We start from the raw sequence: 17,875 nt of genomic DNA, 5'->3' as shown, positions 1-17,875 counted from the left end.
TGAAGAAGTGAATACGAAAGAGTGCAATATATTGGATGATGACTTAAGATGGGTAATCAGAGTCGCGCAACGAACGTGTGATGTGGAGTAGTGTGCAAGTACTACTCGTGGGAAGTGACGGATTAATATGTCAGGAGCTTACATAGAGAATATGTATTGATCTATATGTTGGATTTAGAATCCAATGGATGTAATGTCGTGTCAGAGAATTATAAATATTTTGAATAATTTACGGGATGACGAACATGTTATTGTGGTTGTACGTAGTTAACGAGTATGCATTTGGCAAAGTTAAGACGATGAGTTGATACTATATGATGCTATAATAATTTTGTGTTGTTGTTAAGGGGTTATTGTGGATTTCCAGATATAATGGGGAATTATACTCTATGAAGGATGAAGTTGATTTAATTCTTAGAGAATGAAGAGACTCAGTTTGAGCTATTTTGTAAGCAATAGTATATTGATGCTAATGAGTGTGAGTATAATTACTTGGGTGTACTTGTTCCGATGGTTGGAATGTTTTAATAGATGTAGTAACTCGGGGATTTGTTTTTGGAGTGCGAGTAAGTATTGCTAAGTGGTAGATTAGTACCATGAATGGTAAAGAATGATTCTTGAACGAATGAGTAAAGAGAGTCGGAATCGGGACAAACTCAGAAATCTAATTGGTGTAGATGATTGTAGTGAGTAATCAGAATAGTGCAGCAAAAGCATAATGTAACGTGTTGGATAATTGATAGTGTGACTTAGCAGGAGTCAAATAATTGGAATTCAATGGTATAGGAATATGAGTATTGAGTTTCTTGAAGGAAGCATTTGGTGAAAAGTGTAAGTATTACTTTATCGCGCAAATGGGAAAGTGTATTTCAGGTTGGTACGTTCGTATATGGAATTGATGACTGCAGTGTTGATCAGGTGTGGTCATACCATGGATTAAGAAATTATATTATTCGGTTGTTGGGCGTATTGTATGGATCGGACCTTGACGTTTCTTTGTCGTTAACCTTTTGGAGATATAGCAAGCGGTACGCCTTTAGGTGGTCAAATGCGACGTAAGAGCTAAAATTGAATGCATGGGACATGTTTCTGTTGGTTATGTCAGGTGGATTTTGTGGATTGACTGATGGAAATGTTACCTGGAAGTAAGAAAGCTAGATGAAAGACTCTTATCCGGAACTTTCCACTTAAGGTATGTTTTCGAGGACGAAAACTCTTTTAGTGGGGGAGAGTTGTAACACCCCATATTTTATAATTTTAATTTAATCAGAAATTAAATTATTATTTATAATTATTTGGCATTTGATTGGATTTAATTGAAGAATTATGGAAAAAGAGGTTATTGGGCTTGATGTGGTTTTAGTAAAGAGGGTGTGCTATGTTAGTAGGCCTTTTACTAAATTAAATCTATTTTCATAAAAATAAGGAATTGAGGAAAAAAGGAAAATAGATGTGAAAGAGGAGCAGAAAAGTAGAAGTGCTGATACGTGAAAGAGGAACAGAAGAGGAAGAGGGATAATCAAGATCCTTGGCTAAGGTAAGGGGGGGACTCTTCCGGTTTTTTTATCGTATTATAGATGATAGGACTGATTTAGATGCATTGTTTGTGTCAGTTGGTTATATGCTAGATTGGGGGTTTTGGGGTGATTTTGAGGGAAATCGTATGATGTGATGAATTGTATGATTATATGATTGTTGTGACGGTTAAATGATCCTCTTTGTGTGTTATATGTGTGTTATAACATGTATGTGGCTGATATGGTGGTATTTGAGGTTCATGATATAACTCGATTTGGGTTTTGAGGATTTTGGGATAAATCTCGTAATGCTGTCAGTTGCGATGAGAACTCTGACTTTTGCCAGTTCGCGTCGCGAAGGTAGGTGCGCGCTGCGAAGGCGTAGTTATTTTCTCGTTCCGCGCCGCGAACCTTTGTTTGCGCCGCGAAGGCGTGATTTCTATTCGTTACGCGTTGCGGACTCGATATGGCGCCGCGTGCTGTAACGATAATTATTTTCTTTGAAAAATGTAAAAATGTGTAACTTTCAAACCGTAAGTCAGTTTTAGACGCCGTTTTGGACGTTGTTCCTTAAATTTAATGCTCTACCATATGAAATAAATAAAACAACAATTACTTGATTTTATTTTGAAAAGTATCATTTTCTCCAAATGTGGTTTATTCTTGTTTTGCATGGTTGATGAGGTGCAATGATTGTTGTTTGCATAGTTGAATATGTGCAATGATGTGTGTTGTGATAATGTGGTTGCTTCTGCTTATTATGCAAATGGATATTTTTCATGGTAAAATATGGTTATCATGTGTTTTGATGAATGATGATGTAAATGTACTGTTGTTGTTGGGTTGACTTATTGGACTTGGTACACGATTGTGAGAGGTGCTATTGTTGTTGCACTGTGTGGTGGTTTATGCATACAGGCACATTAATGAATGATTTACCTGTCATGATATTGTGGTTGTAATTGGTTTTTGTTATACATATATTGTTGGTATAAAATATGTATTTTATTATGGTTGAGAAATAGCATTAACTGTGTGTGGCTATTTATTTTGTGTTGGTTGATGATTATGACATTTGGTTGTTTAATGTTGATGATGAGCATGTTATGGTTGATACATGCATTTCATAATCATCATGTGGCTGATCCTTGACGATGGTGGATCAGTGGTAGCTAATTCCCATTGTGTGGAATTAGTGAGTGGGTGTTGTCGTATCCTTGACAATGGTGGATCGGTGAGATGGGTTATCCCAGATTTTGGTACCACATGCATATAGTTGCATTTGCATTAGGCTAATTGTGTTATTATAACATGAATGGAAGATTGTCCAATGTTATAATATATGATGATTGTGTAATGGTTATGATTTGTTTGGATGAATTATGGTGTTGTCTCTTGGTAATGTATTCTAATTGTTGTTGTGTGTTGATGAGTACTTCCTGACAATCTGAATATAATGAAATTGGATGAATAATGTGACTATGATGTGTTATTGTTTATGATTCGATAACATTTGTTAATTGTGAATGAGACTCACCCTTACTGTTGATATTTTCAGATTGAGGATAACGGCTTTTGGCTCGGTGAGGATTAGCTCATGAGTCAGTTTGTTTAGTATAGCGTCGGTGTCATGCTCTGATATTGTAACACTGGGGGAACGCTAGTTTAGAGTTGATGATGATACTTTATTTTGTTGTTATTGGAGTAATTTTGTGAGATATTGCATAGATGATGTTATGCTTATCCGTTGATTAATGTTCCGCTGTGTAGAAACATGATTTTGTTAAATGGATGATTTACCCCTAAGTGAAGCATGACAATTGATTTATGATAATTTGTTTTAAATTGAATTGTGGCACCCTTGTTTTCATGTTTTACTCTGAATTATTTTATTAATTTCCGCGGGGTTTAGAAGGGTGTTACAATTTTCTCTTTAAGTTTTAATTATATGTATAATTATTTGCATAATTATGTATTAATTAACTTAATAATTTCAAAATCAATTTCAAAAATTCCAAAAAAAAATAGTTTTGTTTTAAAATTAATTAATAAGCATTTTGAACATATTTTAAACTTAATTTTTAGGTTTAAATTTTATTTCCATCCTTTTTCTCATTTTAATTAAATTAATCATGCATTAATTATAATTAAAATCAATCATCAAAAAAATCCAAAAATATTTCTTTTATTTTCTTGCAATTTAAATTCATAGATCAAGTGTATAGGTTGTCAAATTCATGTAAATAGCGTAGTTTACATTTCCTGCACAATCGATGTAATAGCGTAGATTTACTTTCCGCATTTTACATTTCCGCATTTTAAATTCCAGCACATATAAAATTGCGTGTATGCCAAAGATAAAAATTGAATCGTTAGATCACTAACTTCAAAGATAAAATATCTGAATCAAAACACAATCACACTTGCACCTCTTAGGGTAATCCCTTTCTCACTCTTCTCAAAATCAAAATCAAATTCAAATGCAAAATCGAACTTTTGTTTATATCCGATAAAAAGAGAATTTTCTAAAGGAAATAAGAAAAGACCTTATAACTTAGGGTAGACCTCCTAATTTGCTTGCTCAAATCAAAACAAACAAATCTCTCATATATCATTGTTTTTCAAAATAAAACTTTCAAAAAAAGACAATACTTTGTATATATCCAAACGAGGATCATTACGAAGTTAACGTTCTTTTTTTCAAAATATCTTTTGAAAGATAAAACACTTTGTATACATCCGCACAAGGATCATTACAAAGTCAATTTACAAAGGTATTTGAAACCACACACAAGCATTTCAAGGCAATAGAAAAGTGATTTAAAAAAGTGAGCTAAGCAAATTAAAGAGCCCATGGATAACCATGGATACAAAGGGTGCTAACACTTTCCCTTTGTATAACCTACCCCCTTACCCAGAATTTCTTAAAGGTTTTTTCTCTGTTTCTTTTATAAACCTTTCCTTAATTGGATAAAATAAAAGTCGGTGGCGACTTTCTGATTTTCAAAAACACAAAAGCAAAAAGAAAAGAGTCAGTTCGCATATCTCTCCGCGAGAGGTATGGTAAAAAACCGAGGCCGACATTGCGGAAATTTAGCAAAAATCTGCAGGTAATTCCGCAGGAAATACGTGTATTTCTAGTAGGGACGATTCTAGCCTCGATTCCATTCGATTTAAATTGATTTTATAACAATCTTATAGTATTTCAAATAATGGCTATCGAGACTTTCATTTCAAGCATTAAAGAAATAACAGAATAATTCAAATCAAGAACAATTTTGTTATCTTGAATTCGGGCATGTTTTCATTGTTTCTCTTAAATACTAGAACACCGTAAAAATTATATTGCCTTAAAATTGAATTGAACCATTACATGGGATTCAATTCGGTTCACTGCTTTATGAAGAGTAGAGCATTTGAAAACATTCATTGGTGATGATCTACATGGTATTGATCTCTTTTAGATGCTTTCATAGTTTATATTATTATTGGAATCAATAATAAATGTCTTAATAAAACTATTACAATATTTATATCCTGGATTGCATTTCTTTAAGTTAATATTAATGATTGGATATGTGTAGATACAGTTTTGAAAAGTTTTACAACATAAACATTTAACAGATTGTATGTTGTCGTCTTCTGGTATATTCATTTCCATATGTTACCCTATATTAGTGGCATATAAATACTGCTAATTATATTCTCATATTTGTCAATTAGAAAATATAGTCAAGTTAAGAAAAGAAACATATATATTAGAAAAGCTGTACGTATAATCATAATAGGTAAGTTATGGAAAATTGTTTTTCAATATAATTTATTATCTCTAACTCTTGCAAGATGCTATCCTGTTATATAATAATTTATTTGCTGCATCTACTACAAAACCGTAATATAGAGTTGTCGGTGCCAGAATGAACAGAGACAAGATTTTGAAATTTTGTCTACTGGACCAATGTAATTACCACTTGAACCATTGCAACTTTTGATAATCAAATTCAAAATAATATGAATACAATGGTTCATTATCGAGTGCAGAATTTTATACAAAAGGTACACAATTAAATTCATATGATTTCATATTAAGATATTTGTGATTTGTAGATGCAATTGTGATAGAGAAATACATTAATTTTTTTTAAGAAATTTATTATTTATTGGTATTCATATAAATTGGATTTCAAATTTTATTTTGAAATATTATATTAAAATTTGCTAATTATTAAAGTCATCAAATTTATTGAAGTTCATGATTTTAAATTATGCAATTGAGTTTTGATTTTTATTCTATCTTACTAACATGTTTATGTTCAATGAGACTTTTTATTATAAAACACATGAAGATCATTTAAAGATGGTTCATGACTTCTATGAATTTGGAGTCTTCTTAAATCCCCTTATATAGAATTTTGAGAACCTTATTGCGGAGGATAAAGAATTCGAGATTCTCAAAAGTTAAAAACCTTGTGAGGAAGGTTCTCCAAGGATTGTTGAAAACACAAATCAAAAGTTCGTCAACGATTGCTATGCATTAATTATATTTTGGATATATATTTAAAAGGAAGTATCATAGTGATGGTACATTAAACATCTACGAAGATAGATGATTAACCAAGGGTTTTAGACAAAAGGAATGTGTTAATTAATAACGAAATTTATAATTTTGTTTGCTTTGACTTCCTAACATGACCTTATGATTCATCAAAAGGATGTTAAAACGACATTCCTAAATGAATATCTCGATGAGGAGATTTACATGAAAAAATCATAAGGTTATGTGCTTCTTGGTAATGAACAAAAGGCGTGGAAGCTTATAAAATATTTGTATGGATTAAAACAAGCACCAAAACAGTGGCACCAAAGGTTTGATTCTATCTTTGCAAGATTCACAAATTAAAGGGGAGACACACAACTTAGGAGGAGAATTTTCAATCTTATCAAAACACGAATTCAAAGAGTTTGTCATCATCAAAAGGGGAGAGATTGTGAAAATATATCTTATATTTAGTTTTGATGAAGACAAAGTTATCAAAGAAGAAAAGGATCAAAAGTGTCATGCTCATCAATGATGAAGTTGATCAAGAAGTATTAGCAAAGAAATTCAAGTGAAGAATTTGAGAGAAGTGAACATAACTAAGTTACTCATTGCAATTTATATTATACTATTTTAAATTGCTCATAATTTCATCTCTCACTTCATCTAAAAACCTTCTTGCATCATCATGCATGATTATCAACGAGATGAATGGAATTTTAGAAACAAAGAGGTTTCTAACTTCCACATTCAAGATGAAAGATCTTGAACTAATTGACACAATTTTGGGGATCAAAGTAATGCGAAAACAGTGGGGGTTATGAACTTAGTCAAATACACTTTGTTGAGAAAGTTATTGATAAGTTAAAACTGTCACATTTCAAGAAAGTGAATATTCAATTTGGTCTTAGTGTAAAAATAATGATGGAAGAGTTATGGTCATATTAGGATACACAAGTGAAATTGGTTTTCTATTGCAATGTACTATATCCAACATAGCATTTGCAATTAGTAAATGAGTATATTTACTAGCAATCCAAATGGTGAGCATTGAAAGGCCATCACAAGGATTATCGATCACAAGGATTTTGATTATCTTTTAAAAACCAAAGTCTCGACCTCCATTATGGTAGGTTTCCTGCCATATTAGAAGGATATACTAATATGAGTTGGATATCGAGTGTTGGAGATCACAAATTTACAACTAAGTAGATATATACACTAGTTGGGGTGATATTTCTTGGAAGATCAAGAAACAAACATGCATCACTCTCTTGACCATGGAGTCATAGTGTGTGGATCTCGCTTCCACTGGTCAAGAAGTTGAATGGTCGAAGGACCTTTTGTTGGAAGTTCCATTGACTAAAGACAATGTTTCAAAGGTGTTAACACAATGTGATAGTCAAGTCAATTTATCAAGAGAGACGACATTGGTCTCACGGTATGGCTGAAGATGGGTTCAGGTGTGCGGTTCAACAATTGAAGCTTCTGAACCCAGGGTTGAAGACAAACGACATTGGTCTCACGACGAAGATCGTGGATGGACAGTTGGTGCCCAGTACTCCCGACGAGAATGAATGATCTTTCTGGTTTTGATATTTTGGGCGTGTGTGCCCGTGTTCTCTCGGCCTGCGTGCCATTGTTTTTCTTTCTGGATTTTGGGCTTTGCCCGACATATTTTGGGGGCTTGCGTGCCCGTCTATTTTTGTAATATTTATATATCACCGGCCAATTTGGTCGGGTTTAAATTATATTCCTGTTTTGCAATTTATGTTCGTGTTTCGACTTTCTGCTGTGTGCCTAGAATGTTTGTTGTTTTAGGAAATTTTGTGATCGGATTACACTTGGCAATCCAGGCGAATGACATTATACTTAGAAATATTTGTTAATAGATAGTGCTCGGCCTTGGTTGATTTTCCAGGTATGTGGGGTACGACCCGGGTGCGCAGAGTAGGTGTGTGCTATGAGCGAGTACGAGATCGCGATCGGGGCCAAGTGCTCGCAGCGTGAATGGTCTCATTGCGAGCTGGGGTTCTTCCGTGCAGGTACTGTCACGGTGGATCCAGGTGTAGGATTCCCCGTGTAGTCGGTTTTTTGCTTTGGCGAGGAATTCCAACTGTCGTTGTCATGGAGCGCTCGCGTTTGTACCATGACGCGCATCCGTGCCCGATCACCCTCTCGTATTCGGGGCGAATGTTCGGGGAGAGTTAGTTGTCTCTAGCTATAATATCGTCTAAGTTTTCAGCATTCCAAGGTCGAACGATTTTTTCGTCGATGAGGTTCTCGAGGTAGTAGGCGCCATTCTCGATTTTATCATAAACTCGGTATGGGCCTTCCTAGTTTGGGGCAAGTTTGCCCTCGCGTGAGTTTTTCATGTTTCTGCGGAGCACTAGGGCGCCGACTTTGAACTCGTGTTTGATGACTTTGGTGTTGTGGCGCAGAACTATTTGTTGCTTTAGCTTGGCTTTGCGGAGGGAAGACCCCGTTGGGATCTCTTCGACCATGTCGAGTTCTTCCCTCATATCTTTGTCGTTGAGTTCTTCTTCAAGAGGTGACTCGGTCCAACGAGAGGGTTCTCATATTTCCACGGGGATGACGGCTTCGGTGTCGTAGGTTAATCTAAATGGGGTATCGCCAGTGCTCGAATCTGGTGTCGTCCTGTAAGCCCAGAGTACGTTGTGCAGTTCCTCGACCCACGCTCTCTTGGCCTCGCCGAGTCTTCGTTTTAGTCCTCGGATAATAACTCGGTTTGTCGCCTCGGCTAGTTCGTTTGTTTGGGGGTGTTCCACCGAAGTGAAGTGTTGCTTGGTGCCGAGCTTGGAGACGAACTCTTGGAACTTCCTATTGGTGAATTGGGTGCCATTGTCGGTTATTATTTCCTACGGCACCCCAAATCTAGCGAGCATATTTCGTTTGTAAATACGGAGCACGTTTTGGGCTATGATCTTGGCGAGCGCTTCGGCCTCGATCCATTTAGTGAAGTAGTACATGGCGACCACCAGGTACTTTTTTTGGTACGATCCTACCAGGAATGGTCCGAGGAGATCCATTCCCCAAGTGGAGAACGGCCAGGGTGATGATAGGGATTTGAGCTCGTGAGGGGGAGCTAGGTGCATATCGGCGTGGCGTTGACACTTATCGCACTTCTGGACATGTTCTTTGGCGTCTTATTGTATGGTCGGCCAATAGTATCCGGCTCTGAGAGCTTTTCTTCCCAGTGATTGACCGTCGAGGTGTTGGTCGTTGATCCCCTCGTGAAGTTCCTGCAGTATCTCGAGTGCCAGGGAGCCGTCGACGTATTTGAGTAGATGGATGGAAAATCCCCGCCGGTATAACTTGTCCTCGACGATGACGTACGATCAGGCCCGTCTTTTGATTGTGGAGGCCTCCTTTGCGTCCATCGGCAGTTCGTCCTTTGTGAGGAAATTATACACCAGGGTCATCCAGCAATTATCGTCGCCAATGACGTGTACTTGCATCAGGGGTGCATTCTTATCGACACTTGGTATTGAGAGGATTTCTTTGTTTACTGACTTGTTTCCGCCTTTCTTTCTCGTGCTCGCGAGTTTGGAGAGAACGTCGGCCCGGGAGTTATGCCCCCGAGGTATGTGCTTGACTTCCGCTCTTGCAAAGTTTTTCACTTTCTCTTTGACTAGCACAAGGTATTCGATGAGGACATCGTTTTTGGCATGGTAGTCGCCGTTAACTTGGGATGCGACGAGTTGGGAGTCAGTGTAAATCTTCACTTCCCGGGCGCCTACATCCTCAGTGAGTCGCAGACTGGCGGGGAAAGCCTCGTATTTGGCCTGGTTGTTCGAAGTGGTGAAGGATAAAACCAAGGATACCTCAATGATGAGCCTTTCATCATTTTCCAAGATGACGTCAGCTCCGCTTCTCGAGCTGCTGGAGGCGCCATCTACGTAGATGGTCCACTTATTCTCGGGAGAAGGAGGGGAGGAGGTGATCGAGCTCATCTGGGCCACGAAATCGGCCAGTTCCTGAGCTTTCAGTGCTTTCATGCTTTCGTATTAGATGTCGAATTCGGATAGCTCCAGGGGCCATTTCAGCATCCTCCCGGCCATGTCTGGTCGGCCGAGGAGTTGTTTGATTGGTTGATCGGTTCGGACGACGATGGTATGGGCGAAGAAGTAGTATCTCAACCTCCGAGCGGCGATTATTAGTGCCAACGCAACTTTTTCGATTTGTTGGTATCGCACTTTGGGTCCTTTCCGGGCCTTGCTAGTGAAGTATATGGGCTTTTGCCCGTCTTCGGCTTCTCGGATTAAGGTTGCGCTAACTGCCTCGTTTGAGACGGCCAGGTAGAGGTATAAAATTTCGTCGTTTCCTGGTCGGGACAAGACGGTCAATTTCGAGAGGACTTGCTTGAGGTGGGATAGTGCTTGTTCGCACTCCTCGGACCATTCGAAGGTCGCTTCCTTGCGCAGCAGTTTAAAGAATGGGAGAGCGTGTTGAGCGGACTTCGCGACGAATCGAGACAGCGCCGTGAGCATCCCGTTTAAGACTTGGATTGACTTCTTGTTGTTGGGCGTCGGGAGTTCCGAGAATGCTCGACATTTGTCCGGGTTTGCTTCTATTCCTCTTTCAGTCAAGTAAAAACCGAGGAACTTTCCTGCCTGGACACCGAAGGTGCATTTTTCTTGGTTGAAACGCATCTTACAGGATCTGGCCTGCTCGAATACTCGTTCGATATGCGTTGTGTGGTCAGTGTCTTCTTGGGATTTGACGATCATGTTGTCCATGTATACCTCGAGGGTCTCTCTAATTTTCCCTCGGAATACTTTGTTCATCATTCGCTGGTAAGTGGCTTCGACGTTCTTGAGTCCGAAGGGCATTACATTGTAGTAATAGTTGCCCGACTCGGTCATGAACGTTGTGCATTGCTTGTCGCATCTCGGCATGGGGATTTGGTTATAACCGGAATAAGCGTCTATAAAAGATAACAATTTATAACCGGCCGAGTTGTCGACCAGTCTGTCAATGTTAGTCAAAGGGTAATCATATTTGGGACAAGCCCGGTTAACATCAGCATTATCAATGCACATTCTCCATTTTCCATTAGATTTTTTAACTAGTACAACGTTTGAGAGCCAAGTTGAATACTTGACCTCGGAAATAAGATTTGCCTCTAGGAGTTCTTTTACAGCTTTCTCGGCAGCCTCCACTTTCTCGGGAGATTGTCGACGCCTATGTTGAACTACTGCCTTTGCGGATGGGTCGATGGAGAGATGGTGGCAGGCGACCTTGGGGTCGAGTTCAGGCATTTCAGCTACACTCCATGCGAACAGGTCGGCGTTGGCTCGAAGGTAAGTCGCGAGTTGTTTCTTCGGCAAATCTAGGATGTCTTTGTCAATCTTCACCGCCTTGTCAGGGTTGTCGCCCAGTGGGACGAGCTCGAAGTTGCCGTTTGGAATTGGTCAGAGGAATGGGTTGTCCTCGGTTGCGGATCTTCTCTGTTATTCATTTCTTCTTTCATAAAATGGGCGTTGAGGTCGACTGAGCTGACATTAGTCGGTTGCTGAAGGTCTTCCTGAGCTGGTTTGTCTTCAAATCTTGGCTTCTTGTTGGTGCTTGAAGGAGGGGTGATCAGTTATAGTCCTTTCATCGATGCGTCGAATATCCTTCTGGCCGCTTCGATGTTGGCGTTGATGGTGGCTACCCGTCCTCCTTTGGTGTAGAACTTCATCTTGAGGTGCACGGTCGAGGGGACGGCTGTGAGTTCGGCCAGAGTGGGTCGTCCGATGATGTAGTTGTAGAGGGTCTTGCAGTCAATCACCAGGAATTGTGTCTTGACTTTTTTGGAAGCTTCTCCTTCCCCAAATATGACGATCAACTCGACGTAACCCTATGGCTTGATGGTGGTCCCGTTGAAGTCCTGGAGGTCAGAACCTACGTACGTAGTGAGATGGGAGTCGTCCAGCTTGAGGGTTTGGAAAAGATGTGAGTACATGATGTCGACCGAGCTTCCCTCGTCGATCAGGATCCGACGGACGTCAAAATTAGCCATCCTCGCTCGAACGAGCAGGGGAATCGTGGCATTTGGGGCTCCGCCGGGGAGCTCTTCGAGATAGAAGGTGATTGGGTCTGATTTTCCCTTGAACTTCTGGAGGGTTGGAGTGAGGTCTGAACTGGCCCTGATGAGCTCGCCAAACTTTCTCTTTATCGAGCTTATCGTGAGAGAACCTGGATCTCTGCCGCTAGAGATGACCATGGCAGTCGGGAATCCTTCCCAAGGGCTCAGAGCGGAGGTCACCCCGATCGAGGGTATGAAGTCTTCTGGTTGGGTGACGGACAGAGTAACCTGCAATGTTCTTCCATCTGGTGAATTGTCCTCGTCGGAGTTCTTTGGACCTTCTCTACGGGAAGATTCTCCCTTCTTCGTGTATTTAGAAAGGCGACCTTCCTTAATCAAAGTCTTGATGGCATCTTTGAGGTGTATGCATTCATCGGTCAGATGCTCGTGGCTCTTGTGATACTTGCAGTATTTGGACTTGTCAGTCCCCGACCTTGTGGGATTTGGCTTCGGGGGCCAGAGGTTGGATTTTTTGAACTCGGTGCTCTTGCACTCGGCCAGAATACGTTCACGCGAAACGTTCAGGGGTGTGTAGTCGTTGAAACGACCAGTTGTTCCTCTGTGTTCCTTCGTGTTGCGGGGCCTATCATCTTTCCCCGTAGAGAGGATGCTCGCGGGGAGCACTCATGTCGGGCGACAGGCAGCTTGCGGGGAGCATTATGCCGGGTAAAAAGTAGACGAGCAGTCTTTGCTCTTCATGGGCCATGAGATGGTTTGGACCCCCAAGGTTAAGTGGTCCAAAAGTAGATTGGGTCGAATCTTGGCCCAATCCAGAACAGTAATAATAAATACTTTCATTCTTCCTTAAAAGCAAGGCACAAAGGAAAGGCTTTGAACAGACTGCAAACTGATGATGGTTCTGAGTTAGAAACTAAAGAGGAGATTGAGAGGGGGATTCTCAAATTTTACAAGAATCTCATGGGTACTGCTGAAACTGAGCTTGATGGGGTAGACATATATGTCCTAAGAAGTGGCCCTCAACTGACTAATGCATAGAGAGAGTACTTAATTTCCCCTGTTGAGGAGGTGGAGATTGAAAAGGCTGTGAGGAGTTTGGGTGACCTTAAGGCTCCAGTTATTGATGGATATAATGCTTATTTTTTTAAGATGTCCTGGAATGTTGTGAAGTATGATGTGATTAGAGTTGTGAAAGATTTTTTCATTAATTGGAGAATGTATAAGGTTGTGAACTGCACCTTAGTTACTCTCATCCCAAAAAGTAAAGATGCAAAGAAGATTAGGGAGTACAGACCTATATCCTGCTGCAATACTCTCTATAAAATTGTGGCTAAAATTATGGCTAAAAGGATAGCTGAGGTTTTACATAACCTTGTGTCTCCAAACTAGGCTGCCTTTTTCTTTGGGCAGATTATTCATAACCATATTTTGCTGACCTATGAATTATTAAAAGGCTATAATAGGAAGGGCGGAACACCTAGGGTCATGATGCAAGTGGATATCCAAAAAGCTTACAACACGGTTGATTGGAAGGCAATGGAAAGTGTGCTGAAAGAAGTAGGCTTCCCAAGGCAATTTGTGCAGTGGATCATGGTGGCAGTAACTACAGTATCTTACAGGTTCAATATTAATGAGGATCATAGTGAGATCATGGTGGCTAAGAGGGGGCTAAGACAGTGAGATCCCATCTCTCCTCTCCTCTTTATCATTATAATAGAATACTTGAACAGAGGGCTTAAGAAATTACATGGTAATCCTGAATTCCATTACCATGCCAAGTGTGAGAGAGTTGGCATAACCAACTTGTGCTTTGCTGATGACTTGCTGCTTTTTACAAGAGGTGGTGCTAGTTTTGTTAATATCATGATGCAAGCCTTAGATAGATTCTTAAAAGAAACTGGCCTTAAGGTAAATCCTAACAAGTGTAAGATTTACTTTGGAGGGGTAGATAATGACATGAAGGCTACCATTATGCAAGCTACTAGTTTTGAAGAAGGGAGCTTTCTCTTTAGATACCTTGGAATCCCGATGACAGGATGCAGGTTGGCTGTGAAGGAGTATGAAAAGTTGATAGAAACCTTTATGTGCAGAATAAATCATTGGAGCTCTCATTTACTAAGTTATGCAAGGAGGTTTGAGTTACTTCGAAGCACTATTTTTGCTGTAATGAACTACTGGATGCAGGCTCTACCTTTCCCTAAACTAGTTATACATAAAATTGAAGCTATTTGCCGAACTTTCTTATGGACAGGTCAGAAGGAGAAAGTAAAAAGAGTCTGATTGCATGGAATACCGTGTGCAGCCCAAAAAAGAATGGTGGTCTGAACTTAATCGATTTGCAAAGCTAGAACAAGACTGTCATGGTGAAATTGATTTGGAATTTAAGTGGTAAGGTTGACAACTTATGGGTGAAGTGGGTTCATGCCTACTACATAAAAAACAATCTGCTGATGGTGATGAATGTGAAGGACCATTTTTCTTGGGTTATGAAAGCTACTCTGATGCAAAGGGAGACTGTTAACCGGCTAGCGGAATGGAAGGCCAATGTAACTAAATTCAAGATGAAGATGATGTACCATGCTCTGCATCCAATTCAGCATCCTGTTTCGAGGAGAAATCTGGTGTATGGAAATCCAGCTGGACCTAAGGCTATTTTTTAGCTTTGGGTTGCTTGCCACAAGAGATTGCCAACGAAAAATAGATTGTATAAGTGGGGGTTGATTAAGCAGAATAGATGTGAATTCTGTAATGAGGTGGAAACCCAAAGTCATTTGTTTTTTTAGTGTAAGGATATGAACAACATATGGAAGAAGGTGCTTACATAGGGGACCAGGAACTGGTCCGCTTGAGCGAGACCAGGAACTGAATTGAATTATACAAAGGAGTAAAGGTAAAAGCACACAGGCTGTTATTTTTAAGTTGGCTATTACTGAATGCATTTATGAGATATGGAGGTATGGGAACAACAAGAATTTTGGAAAGAGTATACAAAACAGAAAAGTAGAGGATATAGTTATAGATATGATTGTGTATAGAGGATGGAATAGAAGGAAGATTAGTGAAAACCTGGCTAGATTAATGATGCAGTAGCCGGTAGTTTGTTGTCTGTCTGGTCTTTGTTTGTTTGTTTAGGTTTGGATCCTCGTGGTTATGATTTGGAGTAAGTGTTGAACACTTACTCTTGGAGTCAATATAACCCTCCTCTCTCTCTCTCTCTCTCTCTCTCTCTCTATATATATATATATATATATATATATATATATTTGTGTGTGTGTGTGTGTGTTTGTTTGTGTCTGTATATGTGTGTGTTTTATTTGTGTGTGCGTGCGTGCACACACTTGTTTTGGTGACTGAATACATTAAATGTTATGATATTTTCTTATAATAAGCAATTTAGTACCCACAAAACAGACAAAATAAACAAGTAAGGGGGTAAGAATAAACCTTACAAATGTTAGCATTGAAAATAGACAACAAGATAATAATTAATTACACAAATCATTCTAACACAACGACTATCAATGCGAATATGAATGCAACAACTACTCCTCAAAGTATGCGAATAACATGTATTAAAGAAACCTCAACTCAAATAGAAACCTATGTAGTTTCATCTGCATGCTTCAAGTTTCAACCTTGAAAAAACTATACTTAAATCAAAGTTAATTACTATTCTACCCATTCCTTTATTACCTCCTACCTTCATTACCCTTTGTTCTACTTCTACATCTCTTTACCTATCAAAATTTCATTCACATATATTTAATCAAACTCACCTTATTAATAATTATTCTTCTGCAATCTACTTGTTTCTACTTTCTCAGTTTCAGAGGTCTTCTTGTTACCTGAAACTACATTTTTTTTCTTGAACCCTAATTTGCTCTTCTCATTTTCTCCTCTTCTCTCTCTTCTCCAGGAAAAAGTTGACAATGGATCTTCAAAACAGTCCTCAACCTTCTTCCACAACGAAGAAGAAGTTGAACGATTTAATTGCTATCAATGTCTTGGTTGCTGGTTCATGTTTCGTCGGACTTTCTATAGCTGTTGTGGATCAGTGCAGTTTGAAGAAAATAACAAAATGCAATCTTACACCAGACGATATGGAGAAACTCGTAATGTATGAAATTTTCTCATATACTTTTGTTTTGCTTTCATCCCTTGTAGCTTACTCCCTTAAAACAAGGAGTCTCAATACACTTATCAAAGAACGCCTATATAGATGTGCCGTCATGCTTCCCTTATCAATATTTATTGTGGCGCTGGTATTCATGATGCTTTAGTTTATGGAGATCGCGGTGATCAAGTTGGGAAACTTCACTTGTGGAAACAACTCTAAAATAACTTCTGGTGTTGTGTTCGCTTTTGGTAGCCTAGGAGGTATTATATATGGTTGTGATTTTGTTTATTATTTTTGGGTTTACACTTTGGTGTAATATGTATTTTTATTTATAACTTAACAATATTTGTAACATTTATAATTTTCGTTGTAATTGATGGTGTAATATTTATAATTTAGTTTAATATGAATTTGACTTATTTAAAATTTTCTCTGTAATTGATGGTGTAATATTTATAATTTAGATTAATATGAATTTGACAGTTTCAATCACCTATTTAAACATTTTTAACTTTACAGTTCCCTTTAAAAAAATTAGCTTTGCTGACTGGATAAAAATTATTAATCAATCTTTTTAATAAATATTATATTAATTAATTATTATATTTTAAATATTAGGAATTTTAAATATATATCAATAATAATTAATATTTAAAAAAAAATATTTATTTTAATACTAAATTAGATATCTCTTCTTAGGCTGATCACAATTATGTTTTTTATTCAATTAAGTAATGATTTAGTGATATAGACAAATTTTATGATGGTAGCTTGATTCATGAATAGTCTACAAATAGTTGATTTTAGTACATATATATATATATATATATATATATATATATATATATATATATATATATATATATATATATATATACAGAGAGAGAGAGAGAGAGAGAGAGAGAGAGAGAGAGAGAGAGAGAGAGAGAGAGAGAGAGAGAGAGAGAGAGAGAGAGAGGAGAGTTATATTGACTCCAAGAGTAAGTTATAATAACTTACTCCATATCTTGACCACTAATTCTTTTTAATCTAATGGTTAAAAATAATAAGTCATTAAATGTGGAAAGAGAAAACTATTCCTTATTCTTTTTAACCATTAGATTAAAAAGAATTAATGGTCAAGATATGGAGTAAATTATTATAACTTACTCTTGGAGTCAATTTAACCCTCCTCATATATATATATATATATATATATATATATATATATATATTTGTGCGTGCGTGCACACACTTATTTTGGTGACTGAATACATTAAATGTTTTGATATTTTCTTATAATAAGCAATTTAGTATCCACAAGACAGACAAAATAAACAAGAAAGGGGGTAAGAATAAACCTTAGAAATGTTAGCAGTGAAAATAGACAACAAGATAATAATTAATTACCCAGATCATTCTAACACAACGACAATCAAAGCGAATATGAATGCAACAACTACTCCTCAAAGTATGCGAATAACATGTATTAAATAAACCTCAACTCAAATAGAAACCTGTGTAGTTTCATCAGCATGGTTTCAACCTTGAAAAAACTATACTTAAATCAAAGTTAATTACTATTCTACCCATTCCTTTATTACCACCTACCTTCATTACCCTTTGTTCTACTTCTACATTTCTTTATCTATCAAAATTTTATTAACATATATTTA

Source organism: Vicia villosa, linkage group LG3, assembly GCF_029867415.1.
Source record: "Vicia villosa cultivar HV-30 ecotype Madison, WI linkage group LG3, Vvil1.0, whole genome shotgun sequence".
Classification (NCBI taxonomy): domain Eukaryota; kingdom Viridiplantae; phylum Streptophyta; class Magnoliopsida; order Fabales; family Fabaceae; genus Vicia; species Vicia villosa.
This window is presented reverse-complemented; position numbering follows the sequence as displayed.